The 18,118-nt window shown below is 43.8% G+C and overlaps 1 long non-coding RNA gene across 1 annotated transcript; it reads right to left on the reverse strand.

The window, feature by feature from the left end:
• Positions 1-298: 298 nt before the first annotated feature.
• Positions 299-15,983, reverse strand: LOC128421267 (uncharacterized). The gene is made up of 3 exons (XR_008332274.1): positions 15,660-15,983; positions 11,052-11,162; positions 299-504 (listed from the first exon to the last, which is right to left on the reverse strand). It is a non-coding gene; the product is annotated as an uncharacterized LOC128421267 (long non-coding RNA).
• Positions 15,984-18,118: the final 2,135 nt, after the last annotated feature.

Here is an 18,118-nt window from a genome sequence, read left to right on the forward strand (position 1 = left end):
TTTGAAACCTAAAGGGAATAATCTTCTTTATGTGTCCAGATAGGAATTACACAATGTAGTAAGAAGTGATTTATTTATTGTCCAATCAATAAAAATGTGAGATGTGAAGGGGAATTCTATAAGCCACACTATATTCGTAGTGAACGAATGGTTCTATGCTCACCCCAAACCTGAGGAAAAAAGCCGTTTTGTTTCAACAAGTCAGTGATTCTTTGTACCTATAGAGATTTGAATTTACTATGTTTCCCTTATGACCATTCGTTCAACTAGCGCTGGGCCAAAATCTGTCTGCAGTTTATCAAAAGTTGTCTTCCTCTGAGACAGAGGCTTCCATTTTTATGCTTCCATTTTTATACCTCATTCCAAGGACAAATGAGAATTTCTTTAGAAAATTCTAAATGAGGGTTTTGAGCTTACCTTACCATTGTGAAGTGGCCAGGGGCAGTGAATTCATTTTACTTTCCTGTAAACACTTCTTCAGCACTTCAGCCTATGTGGTTACCCCTGTATCTTGGAGGAAAACGGAGGGAGATTGTGGGAGAACCAAATCAGATAGCCTGGAAATGTGTGGCAAGGGGTTCATGATTATTTGAGCCATGCAGACATATGGGACAATCAGGGTAGTCACTAATGTTGCTAATATAGTGATAGACAGCTCAACAAAAGTTTGTGATGGGAAGAGTAGAGAGTCCCCAAGGGGCCCAAAAAAGTGTTCTTGTTATTAGAGGATTCCATGGGATCACATGTTTGGAGAATAAGAAGGAATTTGGTGGAAGCAGAACACGTCTTATTCCTGCGAGGCTGAGCAATTCTGCTAACCATGCACTTAAAGTTGTTCCATGTCAGTGGATGGGGATGACAACACATATTGAGATGATGGAACAATTGCAAGTGCGTAGCCCACCTTTGTCAGAATATGGCACAGAGACAAACAATGAACAAGGAACAGAAATATGTTTCTGGAGAAATTGCCACCCTGGGCTCCTTCGGGAGGAAGGGCAGAATTAATAACGTTCAATACATACATACATACATACATACATACATACATACATACATACGAAAATCAAAAATACATCTGCATCTCACTGTCTTTTCAAAACATGCTAGTAGGAATTGAACATAGGATTGCCCTCCAATAAAATAAACCTTCCTTAACAGATTGGTGGGGAAATAAAAGTAAGTGCTGAAGGCATCAGAGAAAAACAGACTAAGGAATCCCATCATCATCTGCTGCTGCAGCAATAAACAGCTCAGACCTAAAGCTGGCAGCTAGCTCAGACATGAGCATTTTACTGCCTTAGAGCAGAGAAGAAAGGTTTGGATGTTTCTCCCTCTGTGTGTTTGTGTGTGTGATCATTTGTGCATTGCCTTTCTGAAAACAGGCCCTTCATAACTAAAGGTTGTATTTATAGATAAAAACTTATGATACACTTGATTTTATGTTGGTTGGAAGATGTTCTTTGAGGATCAGGAGAGAGCATTCCTGGACCAGCTTTGATTGCTATGCATCATTAGCTGCTGAGGATGAGCCAGGCTGGGATCTTCCTGGTATATTCCCTCCTTGGGAAGTACTATAAATTATTGGGGAAGGAGGTGAGCCTATTAAGCTGGTCCCTATGCAACCAAAACAGCACCACTGACATACAAGAGGGAGGTATTCACAGACTCAGGGGGAAACCCCGGTTTGCGTAACTACAAAAAAATAAATAAAAGTCTTCAGGGTGGGAAGTCTAGCTTTGGAGAAAGGAGACGTCATGTTCAGCAGCCATGAGATTTTGACTGCCTGGTGCCAGGTGGAGTGAAAAATGGAGTGGTGTATCTGAACAGAGTGTGCTTCACATTGTGTGGACAGGCGGAGTCCCCCAAACCCTGGGCGGCCCCCATGTGGAATAATGACTCAAGACAATGTGCTATGGGAATAAAATTGGCCACAACTTTATTATGTTTCAGATGTGGGTAGACCTTGGCTCAGGCATTGGGCGTTTATCCCTCCCAGTCCCCCCTTCCGGGGATCTGGGGAACATCAGGGTTATCCAGTGGGGGGGGATGGCCTGGCTCTGGAGAACATATGTTCAAGCAGAGAGAGGCCACCTCTGTCGCAGGGGAGAGCAATGACAACCTCTAGGCATACGGCCAAAGCCTCCCCTCAAACAACCCCTTTAACAGGGAACCCTGGTACCGCCGCCGCAAAGTGGAGGGGGGCGTGGGACACCGCTGCACCCCCCCATTTAGGGAATATAGACTAAAGGATTCCGCCCAAGGCCTGATACCGCCAAAGTTGTGACGTTTTGCTATGGGAAAGGCAAACCTGCCAATGCAGGAGTATTCCTTTCCGGCCATTCAACAGCGACCTTGACGTAGCAGCGCCCGCATACCTGTGGAGAAAAGGTTAACCTGCAAAAGAAGTCTTAACTGAGGGTGGGTAGGGTGGGAGAAGCTCTGGAGCCAACTGACGATTCCCAGGTAAGATCCTCTTCCTACTGTGTGGGCAGGTGGTCCCTCCCCCTACCTGACGTGATCACCTTGGCAACGCCTCCCCAGGCGGGATTGGGCAACTGGCTGAGGTAGGCGGAGACCTCCAGGTATCCCACCTGGGGAAGGCGAAGCCAAGCCTGTGCTAATGGTGCCGCATAGGGTCCAGGGGGCTGCGCGCGACCATGCAAAGGGCACCCCCCATTTAATGTGGTGAGCAGTCATTGTGACATTTTGTCGTCAGGTCCACTCATACCCCTGAATACCAAATATCTGGCTTCATGCCCTCTCTTTGTATGCTTTATGGGGGCATCTGGTTGTCCATTGTTTGAAACAGGATGCTGGACTACAGGCTCTTCTGGTCTGACTCTTATTGAGCAAACATCTACATTTTAATTAGTCCAAAAAGGGTTTTAGCCTTGCAAACACCAGGAAAGTTTCAAAAGCAGTTGTAAACAGGCATGAAGGTCACCTTAAGAATAAGATGTGTGCACGGGGCTTTAATTGCACTGGACCAGGGGTAAGGAACCTTTCTCAGCTGTGGCCCGGTCCACCATCCCTCAGACCATGCGGTGGGCTGGACTATATTTTGAAGGGGGGGGAAAAACGAATTCCTATGCCCCACAAATAACCCAGAGATGCATTTTAAATAAAAGGACACATTCTACTCATGTAAAAACACCAGGCATGCCCCACAAATAACCCAGAGATGCATTTTAAATAAAAGGACACATTTTACTCATGTAAAAACACACTGATTCCCGGACCATCCGCAGGCTGGATTGAGAAGGCAGTTGGGCCGGATTCGGCCCATGGGCCTTAACTTAGGTTGCCTACCCCTGCACTAGACTAACAGAAGCCCCTTAAGTGAACCTAAGTAGCTTTTTGGATTCTGACTACAATAATTCACTATGGTTCTTATACAGGACCAAACATATTTCATACATAAAAAGCAATTCACAGATCCCTCCAGTATTCATGACCCAGATTTCTTTCTTTTTTATTAGGTTCCCTGCTGTTTGTTTGGATGAATGGAAGCATAAAATAGTGAATTATAGTCTATTTGTTTCTTAAGAAAGATGAGACTGTGTTGAAGGTTTCTTGTTCACTTTCAGTTCAGAATTGAAAGGTTCATTAGAAAGAAGAAGGGAGGGTTTTATTTGGTTCCATAAACATTTCAATATCATCGGAGCTAATCTAAACGAAGAAAACGAGGAGGATTGAAGAAACTATGCAGTGGAAATTCAACAGCAGCCCATAGAGAAAACTTTGCAGAAGAAAACATGAATCACCTGTTTACAGCAGTAATGATGGAAGACCAAAACAATTGTATCAATATTCCACAGCAACTTCAGGCTCATGCTGAAAGCAAGTTATGAAAGGGGAAATCAGAAGGGAAATCAAACTTGGAAATAACGTGAAACTTACACCAAGGAATCAGTTGCCTTAAGCAACCATTTCAAAGTATCCCCTAAGGATATGGTAAAATTTCAATCAAGCTGCAGAGTAATGCTATTGCTGTCAGGTAACTGATGTTTCTCAGTTCCTTGGGTAATAATTTAAAGACAGTTTCCCTGTATGTTTTACAGGAACAAATGGGGGAGGGGAGTAACAAAGCCCCTTACTGCTCATTTTGTGTTCTCAACCTACTGATACATTTTGGTTTATTTGATTTATCATCCCAGGGTGGTTTACAATGCAGTTAAAACACAATACCACAATAATGAAATAAAGAATGACATAATTAATGTATGTAAACAAATAGCACAGATTGATTTTAATTATGTCACTGTGTATTGTTGCTGTATCTTTGTTACAGCACGCTTGAGATGGTAGACAATTTTGTCTACCTGGGTTCCACCATTGTGTGTTCAGACCTTTAAACCTCCCCAGTGGAGCCAGTGTGGTGTAGTGGTTAATGGTTAAGAGCAGTGGACTCATAATCTGGTGAACTGGGTTTGCGTCTCTGCTCCTCCACATGCAGCTGCTTCTCTGAAGTCTCTCAGCGCCACTCACCTCACAGAGTGTTTGTTGTGGGGGAGGAAGGGAAAGGAGAATGTTAGCCACTTTGAGACTCCTTTGGGTAGTGATAAAGCGGGATATCAAATCCAAACTCTTCTCATCTTCCCCCTTAAATAAATTCAGACAAGACTCAAATTTTGGTTTGGTTTTTGGCAGAATGTAGGCCACAACTTTATTGATTACAGCAAGTGAATGGTTGCATAGGCTCTGGTTCGACTAGCTCCCTACACCGTTGCAGGTAGCGCTGACCCAGGGCACCAGCATAGGTCAGCCTAGGGTGAACACCTGGATACGTGGAAAGCCGGGAACAGGCTATCTCCACCACCCAAATGTCCCCTAGACTCAGGCACGGGCACAACCCCCTCACAGTCCCTGGATTCCTTTAACGGAATACCCTTCACATAGGGATGGCGAGAGCGTTCTCCCATTCCTACCACCTGAACCAGAGCCTATCCGCAACCTTACAAGTTGTGATGATTTGCTACGCAGCAGGCAAAACCCAAATGGCACCAGCCAATCAGCCAAGTGGGGAAAATTCCTGCCGTGCCCCTGTCCCAACGACAGACAGCACACGACGGCATAGCAAGGTCAAGCACACAGCCCTGAATATAGGGAGAGGTGGGCGGGTGTTCCGATGCACGAGCTGAAAGAGGAAGCTCTGGGTCACGTGCATGGGTATATATAGGTCCCTTGATCCGTCCCATTGGCCTGATTAAACCCAGCATCAAGGGACCTACCAACTGGGTGTTGTGGCTAATCAATCAACCCACCCACAACACAGGGTTTGGTTGCCAGGTCTCAACGCAACATGTGCCCTCTTTAAGGGAGGACCTGATTAACCAGCAACCTGTTCCATCGCCACTGATGCACTGCATCAGAAAGATTTTGGGCATCACAAGGAAGGACAGAGTCTCAAACAAATATTTGCTCTCTAAAGCACACAATCCCAGCATGTTCGTACTGGCGTCTCAGCGACGTCTACACTGCAAGATGGCAGAAGTGTTTTACAGGAAGCTGGCTTCAGGCATCAGGCCTGTTGGCAGACCAACTCTGTGTTACAAAGATGTCTCAAACGTGACATGAAGGTGGACAACATCAGCCCTGCCCTGTGGAAATCCCTTGCAAGTGACCGCGGTGTCTGGAGACAAACAGGCAGGTCGTGTATCTATAGCAGTGACCAGAGGAGGCATGACCGCTGGGAGGAGCACAGAGAGAAGAAACGCCATGGTGCATCTGGAGCAGCTGCCCCAGCTGCAACAAAACATGTCTCTCCTGTATAATTCTCCACAGCTGATATTTTATGACAGTCAGCTTTTCCATTTAGCGGGGAATATTGTCATTTAAGGGTGGCGCTGTGGGTTAAACCACAGAGCCTAGTACTTGCCGATCAGAAGGTCGGCGGTTCGAATCCCTGCGACGGGGTGAGCTCCCATTGCTCGGTCCCTGCTCCTGCCAACCTAGCAGTTCGAAAGCACGTCGAAGTGCAAGTGGATAAATAGGTACCGCTCCAGCGGGAAGGTAAACGGTGTCTCCATGCGCTGCTCTGGTTCGCCAGAAGTGGCTTAGTCATGCTGGCCACATGACCCGGAAGCTGTACGCCGGCTCCCTCGGCCAATAAAGCGAGATGAGCGCCGCAACCCCAGAGTCGGTCACGACTGGACCTAATGGTCAGGGGGTCCCTTTACCTTTATTGTCATTTTAAAAAAACATTTATGTTAAAGCAGCATTCAGGAATGAGCGCATGGTGGGTGGGTGTAGGCATGAACAGGTCTCTTTCTTAAGCCCTGCTTTAAAAAATTTCCAGCATGGTTTGTAGATCATTTAGAATGCATCAAGGACTTTTAGCTGGGAGTTGAAGATAACCACATGAGCTGTTCTGTCATCTTTCCTGCTACGCCAGTACTGTTTGGAGTGTCAAGCTTTCAGATCACAATGAAACTAAATTGCCAGCAAACCTTGATTCTGTCTGAAAGGCTGAGGTGGGGAGGAAAAAATAGCAGCAAAGCACCTTGGTCTTTTGAAGACCAATTCTTCAAAATGTGTAAAGCATTCACATATCACAGGAGATGAGAACGGGATTGCCACACAGGCAGATGAAAAGGGGGAAATTCATTTCCTGCTTCATCACAACTGCGTTGCATTTAATAACAGGTCTGCTATCTGAATTGAAGATCTCTTGGCTTTTTGTGTGCTAGCAGTAGTGGATATTCTTCTATTTTTTTCAAATAAAAAGTAACACTTTTGTAACTAATAGAGATTCCACCGTCTCTCTCTCTCTCTCTCTCTCTCTCTCTCTCTCTCTGTGTGTGTGTGTGTGTGCGTGTGTGTGTGTGTGTCAAATAAAGCATGTTTACAGTTACATCATGATTTAAATGTGGAAGAACATGTATTTATTTACTTACACTGAGATCCTATGCACATTTAACCTATCAATAAGCTTCCTTGTACACACTTACTTCTGAGTAAACATTCACAGGATTGTGCTATTGCTTACTTAGGCTGCTGTTCTAACCTGGCAATAATCCCTACTGAACCAACTGTGTCTTCTCTGTGATTTAGGCAGTACCTAGCTGATGCCACCTAATCAACATATAGGTAAAGGAAAAACATTATAAAACCTTGTGGATGCAAGATAATTCCCTGAACTCTATTCTGTGTTGGCTTATTGGATATTGTTTAGGGATAGGCTTGGTTTCAGGCCCCTTTCAAGATCTCTTGTTCGAATGCTGAACAAGCTATCAATCGGCAGAGATATTTTATGTTAAATGTTTTGGTAGTCTCAGTCCATCAAGTATCAACACATGCAAGCTGATTCCCATGTCACGGGAATGTCTGCCAATTCAGGAAAATGCAACAAAGGAAGTTGAAAGAAAACTGCAGGATCTAGTTATTTTATGAGACATTTTATGCAGTAAGTGATGAATAAAAGTAAATCATAAAATCCCCACACAGATAATCAACATACGTACTGTATTACATTTTGCCCAGGTACAAAATAATAATTTTGGTCCCTAGTTGGGACCATTAGTGGAAAACCTGGTGATTAAATGTGCACTTTCTTCAGCGTTTGCTCCTGAGATTATTTCTTCCACATCAGACTTGGGGGGAGGGGGGATAGCATGAGAGAGTATGGAAGAATTAAGTGCTGCTTCTGCCTCCGAAGGTAATGAATTATCCAAATTCGATCAACAGCTCAGTAATCAACTGAGTTGTGCATACTACCTCTGCTTCTGAAATGGGAATTAAATTATAGTCCTCTTAATTCAAGAGCTCTCGTGAGAAGGAATATGCAAAGAAAAGATTAACACTCCCTTTATCTGAAGCCTTGATGTTAGAGGGGAAACTGGAGTCTCAGAAGTAAGAACATAATGTTATGGGACGCAGGTGGCGCTGTGGGTTAACCACAGAACCTAGGACTTGCCGATCAGAAGGTCAGCGGTTCAAATCCCCGCGACGGGGTGAGCTCCCGTTGCTCGGTCCCTGCTCCTGCCAACCTAGCAGTTCGAAAGCACGTCAAAGTACAAGTAGATAAATAGGTACTGCTCCGGCGGGAAGGTAAACGCCGTTTCTGTGTGCTGCTCTGGTTCGCCAGAAGCGGCTTAGTCATGCTGGTCACATGACCCGGAAGATGTATACCGGCTTCCTTGGGCAATAAAGCAAGATGAGTGCAGCAACCTCAGAGTCGGTCACAACTGGACCTAATAGTCAGGGGTCCCTTTACCTTTACCTTTTCATGATTTTGATTAATTGGGATATGGATGAAAGTACAAGCTGCAGAACTGTGTCAGACAAGGAATCCCTGGGCTGGATTATGCAAACCAGATGTTGCCAAAGTGATGGGGGGGGTGTTTGAAGTGAGGCAAAAAGAGATATATTTTTTAGAAAGGTGTTCTGGGAAGAAGAAACCGGGGAGGGGGAGCTGGGATCCATCTTGGGCAGGCTGGCTGAAGGCTGACTGGGAGAGATGCCTTGAACTCCAGGGAGCATTGCTGTTGGGAACAAGCCCCTCTTGAAATGACCATGCTGCAAGATCTGGACTCCCTCCATGCAGACTGAAGGCATGAATAGGTGCATAACCATATTTCTTAAAGCTACAGCCGTCTCCACCGTGTCTCATTTCTCCAAAGGAACACAGACCCAGGGTGAATGCCTGAAACCCTCTGTAATCATACTACAGGGGGAGGCACCCAACTTTTGTAACAATAAGAAGAGGCTGTTGAATCAGGTCAATGGCCCACCTAGTCCAGGTTCCTGTTCTCATAGTGGGCATTCAGATATCTATGGCAAGCCTGAAAGCAGGACCTGAGCTCAGCAGCAATCTCCCCACTTGTGATTAGCAGCAACTGGCAGTCAGAGGTATACTGCCTCTGACAGTAGAGATACAGTGATGATATTATTATTGTTGTTGTTGTGGTTGTGGTTGTTGTTGTTGTTGTTGTTGTTGTTGTTATCACCATCACATCACATCACATCACATCACCATCATCATCATTATCATTATATTTGTACCCCGCTGGTTCATGTATACACTCTTGTTCTTTACGCTAGCTTTCAGTGCGTTGACTCCACCTTAATAATAATAATAATAATAATAATAATAATATTTTATTATTTATACCCCGCCCATCTGGCTGGGTTTCCCCAGCCACTCTGGGTGGCTCACAACAGAATATTAATAATAATAAAAAAGCGATAAAACATCAAACATTAAAAACTTCCCTAAACAGGGCTGCCTTCAGATGTCTTCTAAAAGTCAGATAGTCACTTATTTCCTTGACATCTGATGGGAGGGCGTTCTACAGGGCGGGCACCACTACTGAGAAGGCCCTCTGCTTGGTTCTCTGTAACCTCACTTCTTGCAGGGAGGGAACCACCAGAAGGCCCTTGGAGCTGGACCTCAGTGTCTGGGCTGAACAATGCAGGTGGAGATGCTCCTTCAGGTATACTGGGCTTTAAAGAGCTTTAAAGGTCAGCACCAACACTTTGAATCGTGCTTGGAAATGTATCGGGAGCCAATGTAGGTCTTTCAGGACCAGTGTTATATGGTCTTGACGGCCACTCCCAGTCACCAGTCTAGCTGCCGCATTCTGGATTAGTTGTAGTTTCCGGGTCACCTTCAAAGGTAGCCCCACGTAGAGTGCTTCTGACCACTGGACTTCACTGTCCTTGCCTTCTAATGCCTCATGCCTCATACATATTTAGTGACCCTGGATTCTATTTAGTGAAATTGGGTACAACTTGTGACCCACTAAGCAGAACACAGCCCACCCACTGTATGGTACTGTGGCCTGCCAGCTGCTTGTTACGCCAACTACCTGTTCTTGTAGTCCTAGGTAGGCATCATGGCCACTGATGATCATGGCCACTGGTCCCATCACCTCCTGGCAAATAGAAGGGGAAAAAATGGAGGCAGTGAGAGATTTTACTTTCTTGGGCTCCATGATCACTGCAGATGGTGACAGCAGCCACAAAATTAAAAGACGCCTGCTTCTTGGAAGAAAAGCAATGACAAACCTAGACAGCATCTTAAAAAGTAGAGACATCACCTTGCCAACAAAGGTCCGTATAGTAAAAGCTATGGTTTTCCCAGTAGTGATGTGTGGAAGTGAAAGCTGGACCATAAAGAAGGCTGATTGCCGAAGAATTGATGCTTTTGAATTATGGTGCTGGAGGAGACTCTTGAGAGTCCCATGGACTGCAAGAAGATCAAACCTATCCATTCTGAAGGAAATCAGCCCTGAGTGCTCACTGGAAGGACGGATTGTGAAGCTGAGGCTCCAGTATTTGGCCACCTCATGAGAAGAGAAGACTCCCTGGAAAAGACCCTGATGTTGGGAAAGACACACGGAGAAGGGGACGACAGAGGACGAGATGGTTGAACAGTGCTCTCGAAGCTACCAGCGTGAGTATGACCAAACTGTGGAAGGCAGTGGAAGACAGGAGTGCCTGGTGTGCTCTGGTCCATGGGATCATGAAGAGTCGGACCCGACTAAACGACTAAACAACAACAACAGGTAGGCATCAAAAACAGAAGGTTTTGGTAACCAGCAAATATGATATCTAAGCTGCATTCAACTACAAGTTTAGAAGGCCATCTTTGGTACCTGACAGCCCCATAGCCTATGCTAGACTGTTCCATGAAATAGCTACCAAAACAAACAAACAAAAATCAGTTTTCAAAAACTGAATAAAAATGGGGTCAAGGATATGACCTTTGGAAATGCCAGCTTAGCACTGACGTTCCTTCTGGGCTTCACTTACTGCACTGTCAAATGGGATCAAACCAAGAAGGCATTCCGGGATGCTCAATAACCCTCTCTATACTAATGGAAAGCACACCCCCACATCTCTCCGCACAGTATTGATATTACAGCAAGAGGAAAACCCTTTAATAAATCCTTCGTAATGTGGCTTCACTGAAGAATCCTTATCTTTTTTTATAGATTACCATGAGCCAGAAAGTCTGAGCAATAGCTTAAAATGGCAAAAAACCAATTACAAAGTCAGCAAATGGAGAAAGCAGTTTTTAACCTGTCTAGGCTTGGGCAACTCACCGTTCATTCGCTATATTACCAATAGCCTTGTCTTGTCAATTTTTCCAGGAGTTGCAAGCTTCTCAATAATTCCTCTCTACAACCGAGTAACTTGTGGCATTTCAATCTTAGCTAGGGGAAAGAAAAAAAAGAAAGAGTCAATAGCTTCTTGTCTGGGTGAGCACTCCCGGGAACACAATTTATACTTGCAAGTTTTAAAGTGGTGGCTAACATTGGAAGATGTATTTATGAGACCATTATTTTCATCCCCCAGGAAGAAATCTGTCTCTCGCTGCAATCTTTTGTCTTTAGTAGCCCCAACTAATAATGCCCTTGCTTTATCACTCGGCGCATAATAGCACTGGTTGCTATTGTGTGTCTAAAGGCTCCTTTGATCGTAGAGATTTATGAAAAGAGAAGCTTTGGGAAGGAAAGAGGAAAATTGCCAATCCGTTCATTATACATTTATGGTCCTTCTGCTTGGGTTTATTCATTTAACTAATAAGCTCCTTATTTATAAAAACTGCTTCTTCAGACAATATGGGCCTGTTTGTACTAGTCTGACACCATCACAGCGAGTAAATGAAACTTGAACTGAGCGTGCAGAGAAGGAAAGCAATTGTCACCCTTAAACACCAGATCTTGGACCCTTCATTGCCACGATACACAGCAAATAAATGAAGTTTAAATTGTGCAATTCCCTCAAATCCAAGGCCGGTTCAAGTGTGTAATGAAGCAGGAACAGAATTCCCGCACCCCAATATTTCACCTCGCATGCTTGGCTTGTCCTGTGTTATACTGCATGAAGGTAAATTTTATAACCCATGTTTTGCTTGGCAAATGTCCACTTAAAAAACTTATACAGCAGTTTGGACCACACGCATATCACATTCCAGTTTCATAGCTAGTTTGGGAATAATGTAACCATTTAGGGGCACATTCTGGGCCCCTGTTTTGGTGGAGAAATGCAATTAGGATGTATTGCACTATGCATGCACCTAACTACAGGACCTTAGGCTATGAAAAAATGTGCTCTGTCTTGGGTTGACTTAATACTGAAAAACCCTGCGTGTCTGAGATGGAATCCCAACTCATCCCAGAAGATTTGAGGACCTCTACTAGGACATTTAGGGATGCGGGTGGTGCTGTGGGTTAAACCACAGAGCCTAGGACTTGCCGATCAGAAGGTCAGCGGTTTGAATCCCTGCGACAGGGTGAGCTCCCGTTGCTCGGTCCCTACTCCTGCCAACCTAGCAGTTCAAAAGCATGTCAAAGTGCAAGTAGATAAATAGGTACCGCTCCGGCGGGAAGGTAAACGGCGTTTCCGTGCGCTGCTCTGGTTTGCCAGAAGCCGCTTAGTCATGCTGGCCACATGACATAGAAGCTGTACGCCAGCTCCCTCGGCCAATAAAGCAAGATGAGCGCCGCAACCCCAGAGTCGGCCACGACTGGACCTAATGGTCAGGGGTCCCTTTACCTTTACCTTACTAGGACATTTATTTTGTTCATGCAGGGCACTCACTAGGGATGGAACGATCTGTCAATTCCAGTTATCCCAGGTTCTCACTTTTCCAAAATAAAATACAGTTCTTTAAATTTCTGCAGCAATTTGCTTTTTTTTATTTGCAATTCTCATGAAAATGCCTTAGCATTTTTCTGACTATTTTTCCAAATAAACACATTTTTGTTTACAGTTTTGACTAATGTACACACTTTGCAAGCAATTTTCCCTAATACAATGCATTTTTGTATCTTAATTTCACTACTGTATTTTATTCTTAAGTGCCCTTCCCAGTAATATGTGCATCTTTGTAAACATTGTTTGGTTGGAGAACTACACTGCAACATTCGGATATGTGTGAATTTCAAAGGATAGTTGTGTTTTGGTTTGCCTATTGTCTCAAAAAGTGGAAATTTAATAGATTCACCTTTAAATAAAAACTGAATTTAATTTTTTCCCCTCCCTAGCTGGCCAAACCTCATGAGTCTCATGTAGTTGCATATAATAGGTGATAATAGGTAACAAAAGGCAAGAGACCTTGTGGGGAAACTTCTCCTTTTATTGGCCTTTCACCTAGGAACTCCAGGGTTCCCCAGAACTCTGCTTGAAAAACCACAGATGTAGATTCTACAAGAAGAGGCCTGGTGTGGATGATCATAGGTAAAGGTAAAGGGACCACTGACCATTAGGTCCAGTCGTGGCCGACTCTGGGGTTGCGGTGCTCATCTCGCTTTATTGGCCGAGGGAGCTGGCGTACAGCTTCCGGGTCATGTGGCCAGCATGACTAAGCCACTTCTGGAAAACCAGAGCAGCACATGGAAACGCCATTTACCTTCCCGCCGGAGTGGTACCTATTTATCTACTTGCACTATGTACTTTTGAACTGCTAGGTTGGCAGGAGCAGGGACCGAATAACGGGAGCTCACTTCGTTGCAGGGATTCGAACTGCCAACCTTCTTATCGGCAAGTCCTAGGCTCTGTGGTTTAACCCACAGTGCCACCCGCGTCCCGTGGATGATCATATCTTTAATAATACAACAAATGAATCTTCAACCCTGTGGACACAGCCCTTTCACTCCCTTCATGAGAGCTGTAATTAAACTGGGCAGCCTCAATTAACCAGTCCCCCATTTTGTTTGGAACAAGATATTAAATTGGCTTCAGGCAGTATTGCAATATATTTGTTCATGCAGAGCACTCACTAGGGGTGGAAGGATCTGGACTTGGTAGTTTTATGGGAGTTCCCTCTTTAGATGGTAACATGCGTTGCCTCAATTGCTTTAAAATATGGGGGTCCTTTTTGTTCTACTAAGTGGAGCCCAAGACTTCTGCCCCCAAAGTCTCGGCCTGACAGCACCATTAAGTTCAACCCATGGTTTAATATCATGGCTTGTTCTGAAGCTGGTGCTAACCATGGTTTCTCATTTCAGGAAAAATGGGAAACAGAAAACCAGAAGACATTGAGCTGTTGCGGGGAGGAGCAAAAGACTTGGTCGTATCTCATTTTATTTAGCCAATATATACCGTATTTTTCGCCCTATAGGACGCACCGGCCCATAGGACGCACCTAATTTTTTTTGGGGGGGGGAATAAAGATTTTTTTTATTCCCCCCCCCAGCCGTGTGGGAAGCCCGAGCTTTTAAAAACGCACCTACCCTAGTTTTTAGAGGAGAAAAGGATATCTGCCCGAAGCGCAGGGCGCTCTGCTTCAGAGCGCCCAGCGCTCCGGGCGACAGGCTGCTATCCGCAGCCTAGGGAGCCTTGCGGGAACTCCCACGGGCTCCCCAGGCTTGCTGATAGCTTCCTGAAGCCTGGAGAGCGAGAGAGGTTGGTGTGCACCGACCCCTCTCGCTCTCCAAGCTTTAGCAAAAGCCTGCATTTGCCCCATAGGACACACACAGATTTCCCCTTCATTTTTGGAGGGGAAAAAGTTCGTCCTATAGGGCGAAAAATACAGTAATTATCCAGTTGCAGACAATGAGTTACTCAGAAGGTGATAATCTTCCATTCTTGTATTGGTACAGTAAAGTTTGGCAAAACATTGTCCTGGAAAGGCTGTTTCACAAACCTGAAGTAATGGGAAGTCAAAGAACGATGGACAAGATTTTAGCAGACTGGTATTTGTTTACTGATTTTGCAAATAGCCAGGAATTTGGTGAAACAGTTCCAACTAGATATAAACTGGTTTGTTTTTTTAAAGTGGAAATAGGATCCATTGAAGGAGCTTTAGATAAATTAAGAAAAATGAAATGTGGATCTAATTAATGAAGTTATTTTGTTTTGATTATAGGTATTTATTGATGTAAAGAAAAAATAGTATGCTATATTATAGTAGATCCAATATTATGTTAATAGAAGATTATTAATATATTGCATTTTAAGGAACTGTAATATGAATCTTGAAATACTATTCAAACAGGGGGAGGGGCCTAATTTATATTTATACTTTAATCAATATTACTTTTGGAATATAGCTTGGTATGGGGGGAAAATTCATTCCTGTGTGAGACAACTAAATTGACTGATTCGAAACCGTCATTTAGGAAGGCAGTCAACAGGGTCTCATATCTGTGAAATGAAGTGCAGAGGTTCCTCTGAGTTCATCTAGGATGAGAAAATGGAGCTGTCTTATACTTTTGAGTATAATTTATAATATGTATGCTCCTGGACTTGGACAGTATATAAAGACAAAGCAGCTGGTGATTTAGTATGTCTTTAGTCCTATAAACGTCTGGTCTTATTTTCATCTGAATTGGTAAATTACTCTAATAAAAGTCTCTGGTGTGAGAATTCGGCTACAATTCTTTAAAAGGTTTCTTCTTCCATTATCCCACTGTAGAAGCAGTAAAACATGGAATTGAGTGTAGGGCTTCCAGTTCTGGTGACAATAAATGCAATTTCTCCATGCTCTTAAGTTGGGAGCCCATTCTGCCACAATCCCATGTCCAGCACAGCTCCCACCACTGATTCTACTATCTGAATGTAAAAACAAGTGCCACAGAAATGCTGTGTGATTCTCCTTGGAATAACAGGTTCTGAACTGCCCAAAAGAGATGTAAACGTATTTTTGTATGTCACAACTGCTGCATGGATTTTATTAGCCAAAAAATGGAAAACACAATAATTACCAACGGTAGAAGAATGGCAGATGAAGATGATGGAGTTTATGGAGCTGGCTGATCTCACCGGGAGAATCCGCGACCAGAAAGAAGAGGAACACCAAGAAGATTGGAAGAAATTTAAAGACTATTTGAATAAATATTGTAATATTAAAGATATGTAACCACTTGAAAGAAACAATTAGGCCTAGGATTAAAATGGAATTAAGTTTATAAATAAGAAAATGTACGATAAGGAAAGTTATGTCATATGATTAGGACTGTGATATGGTCTTTTGAAACACTTATATTGGAAACTGCTACGTATAATTACTAAGAAATTCGGATGGAAGAGATTCGAGGAAGTCAAATACTATGTTTATGAAGATGGATGGTACTTAATTGTAATTAATTAAGTGGTAATATGTTGTATGTATCTTTTTTCTTTTCTCTCTTTTTCTCCTATTTTTTGTTTGTCTTTATTATTTTTAATCTCTTCTTTTTATTATGTTTATCTACTGAAAATAATAAATATTATTTAAAAAAAACAAAAAAAACCTCACTTGCATGCATGCATGCCCACAACAAAAAAAGAAAAAGGAAAAGAAATGCTGTGTAATAAATTGTGGTTACTTTTCTGAAAAGACAGTGACAGGACTGAGGATTGCCTGGAGGTTGCACTCTCTGATCGGCAAGTCATGTGCCCTAATCTGGGGATATGTTGACATGGAGCATTTTCACACAAGCGATTGCCCTCCCAACCTAGTGCTGTCATTTCTGGACACCTGCATTTTCTCTTGGGCAGTCCACACACATATGCTCATCACTCAGCTGTTGCAATATCAAATGATGATCACCGTATTTTCCGCTCCACAAGACGCACCTGACCATAAGACGCACCTAGTTTTTAGAGGAGGAAAACAAGAAAAAAAATATTCTGAGCGAAACAGTGGATGTATGATTTTTGTGGTTCATGCTGTGGCCACAGACATGATATGTGATTTGACGGTGAGTTTGGGGTGACCCAATGCAAAAATCCTGAGGATCCATGTGCTTTTACCTCCCCGCTCCCAGGCAGCCTCCTTTATCTTTAGAGTACCTTATGTCCCTCCCGATCCCTTGTCGATCAGCTGCTCAGCAGCTTTGCTTCAACACTCCCTTCCCTCTTGTTTGCCTTAGTGTCTTTTCCTTAGCTGGAGCAGTATTTTGCTCCTCCTTTTCTTCTAATTTCTCTCCTCATTGCTTTAATCTTCCTGTCTCCTCTCCTTGCAAGTTCGCTGTCTTTACCTTCCCCCTCCCAGGCAGCCTCCTTTATCGCTAGAGTCCCTTATCTCCCCTCCTGATCGCTTGCTGCTCAGCTGCTCAGTGGCTTTGTTTCAACACCCCCTTCCTTAAAAAAAAAAAAAAGCACAATCTGCTTTTTGCCCCTGGGCAATTCAGCTCCAGGGACCACGCATTCGCTCCATAAGATGCACAGACATTTCCCTTGAAAGGTGTGTCTTATGGAGCGAAAAATACGGTACATCATGTGTTATAGCCATCACAGAGCAACTGCTTGGTATCATCTCAAAAGCACAATTCTGTTTGACTGAAGTAGTTCACACAATCGGCTGTAAATTGCCTTTTAAACTTTCTCTTATGCCCAGGAAATCAAAAGAAAATGGTGCTCTACTCCAGACCGCTCCCAAAGCCACGCCCACCCGGACTGGTAGTATTGGCCAGTTTCAAACTCATGATGGTGGAAAAAGCAGCCAATCCAATGGAATTTCCCAATGGCTAGCCACCTAGTCCAGCGTTGCTTCCCCAGATCCAGTGCCTGCCATGACAGGCTGCAACTGCCACCCTCCCCAGGACTGGGTAAGTGGCCAGTTTCAGAAAAATAGCAGAAATATTTTCTCCAGTCCCAGAGTTAAGTACCTTTTCACTGCAGCTTATCACGCCAGCCTAAGCAGGCACACTAAAGCTCAGGTCCTCCGATGACACTGCTTTGATCATTAAAATATACAGATTAAACCTGTGTGTCACCATGTATCCAAAGCACATTGCATCTGCCTTCCAGCCAAGGCAGCGAGGATAATTAACTTGAAAATATGTTTCAGGAGCAGTTAAATGAGAAAAAAATACAAATCAATATTGTTCCGGGGCAGTAGGACTGATCAATAAGCTAATCTTTGAGTCTGTAAAACCTTCTGTACCCCTGAAACTCTTGAGTGCTAAGCCTTGCACTCCCTCTCCCCTAGAATATTGTAAGCTGGTCTGCATTTTGGTATCTTACTGACAACTATTTTTGACAGGAGATGAGTTCCCGGGAGGCACACAAGACTGGGTAGGAGCTCCTAACGATCTCACTAATGAGACTTATTTTGAAATGCATATTTGCTGGCGTAATGTATACAGCAAGAAAATCCAACAGACTGTTAGCTGTAGGGCACTGATGATTCTATTGCATGAATTATAGTACTTTTTATCGGGCTAAGACATTTAATGCC

The sequence above is a fragment of the Podarcis raffonei genome, chromosome 9 (assembly GCF_027172205.1).
Source record: "Podarcis raffonei isolate rPodRaf1 chromosome 9, rPodRaf1.pri, whole genome shotgun sequence".
In the NCBI taxonomy this organism is placed as follows: domain Eukaryota; kingdom Metazoa; phylum Chordata; class Lepidosauria; order Squamata; family Lacertidae; genus Podarcis; species Podarcis raffonei.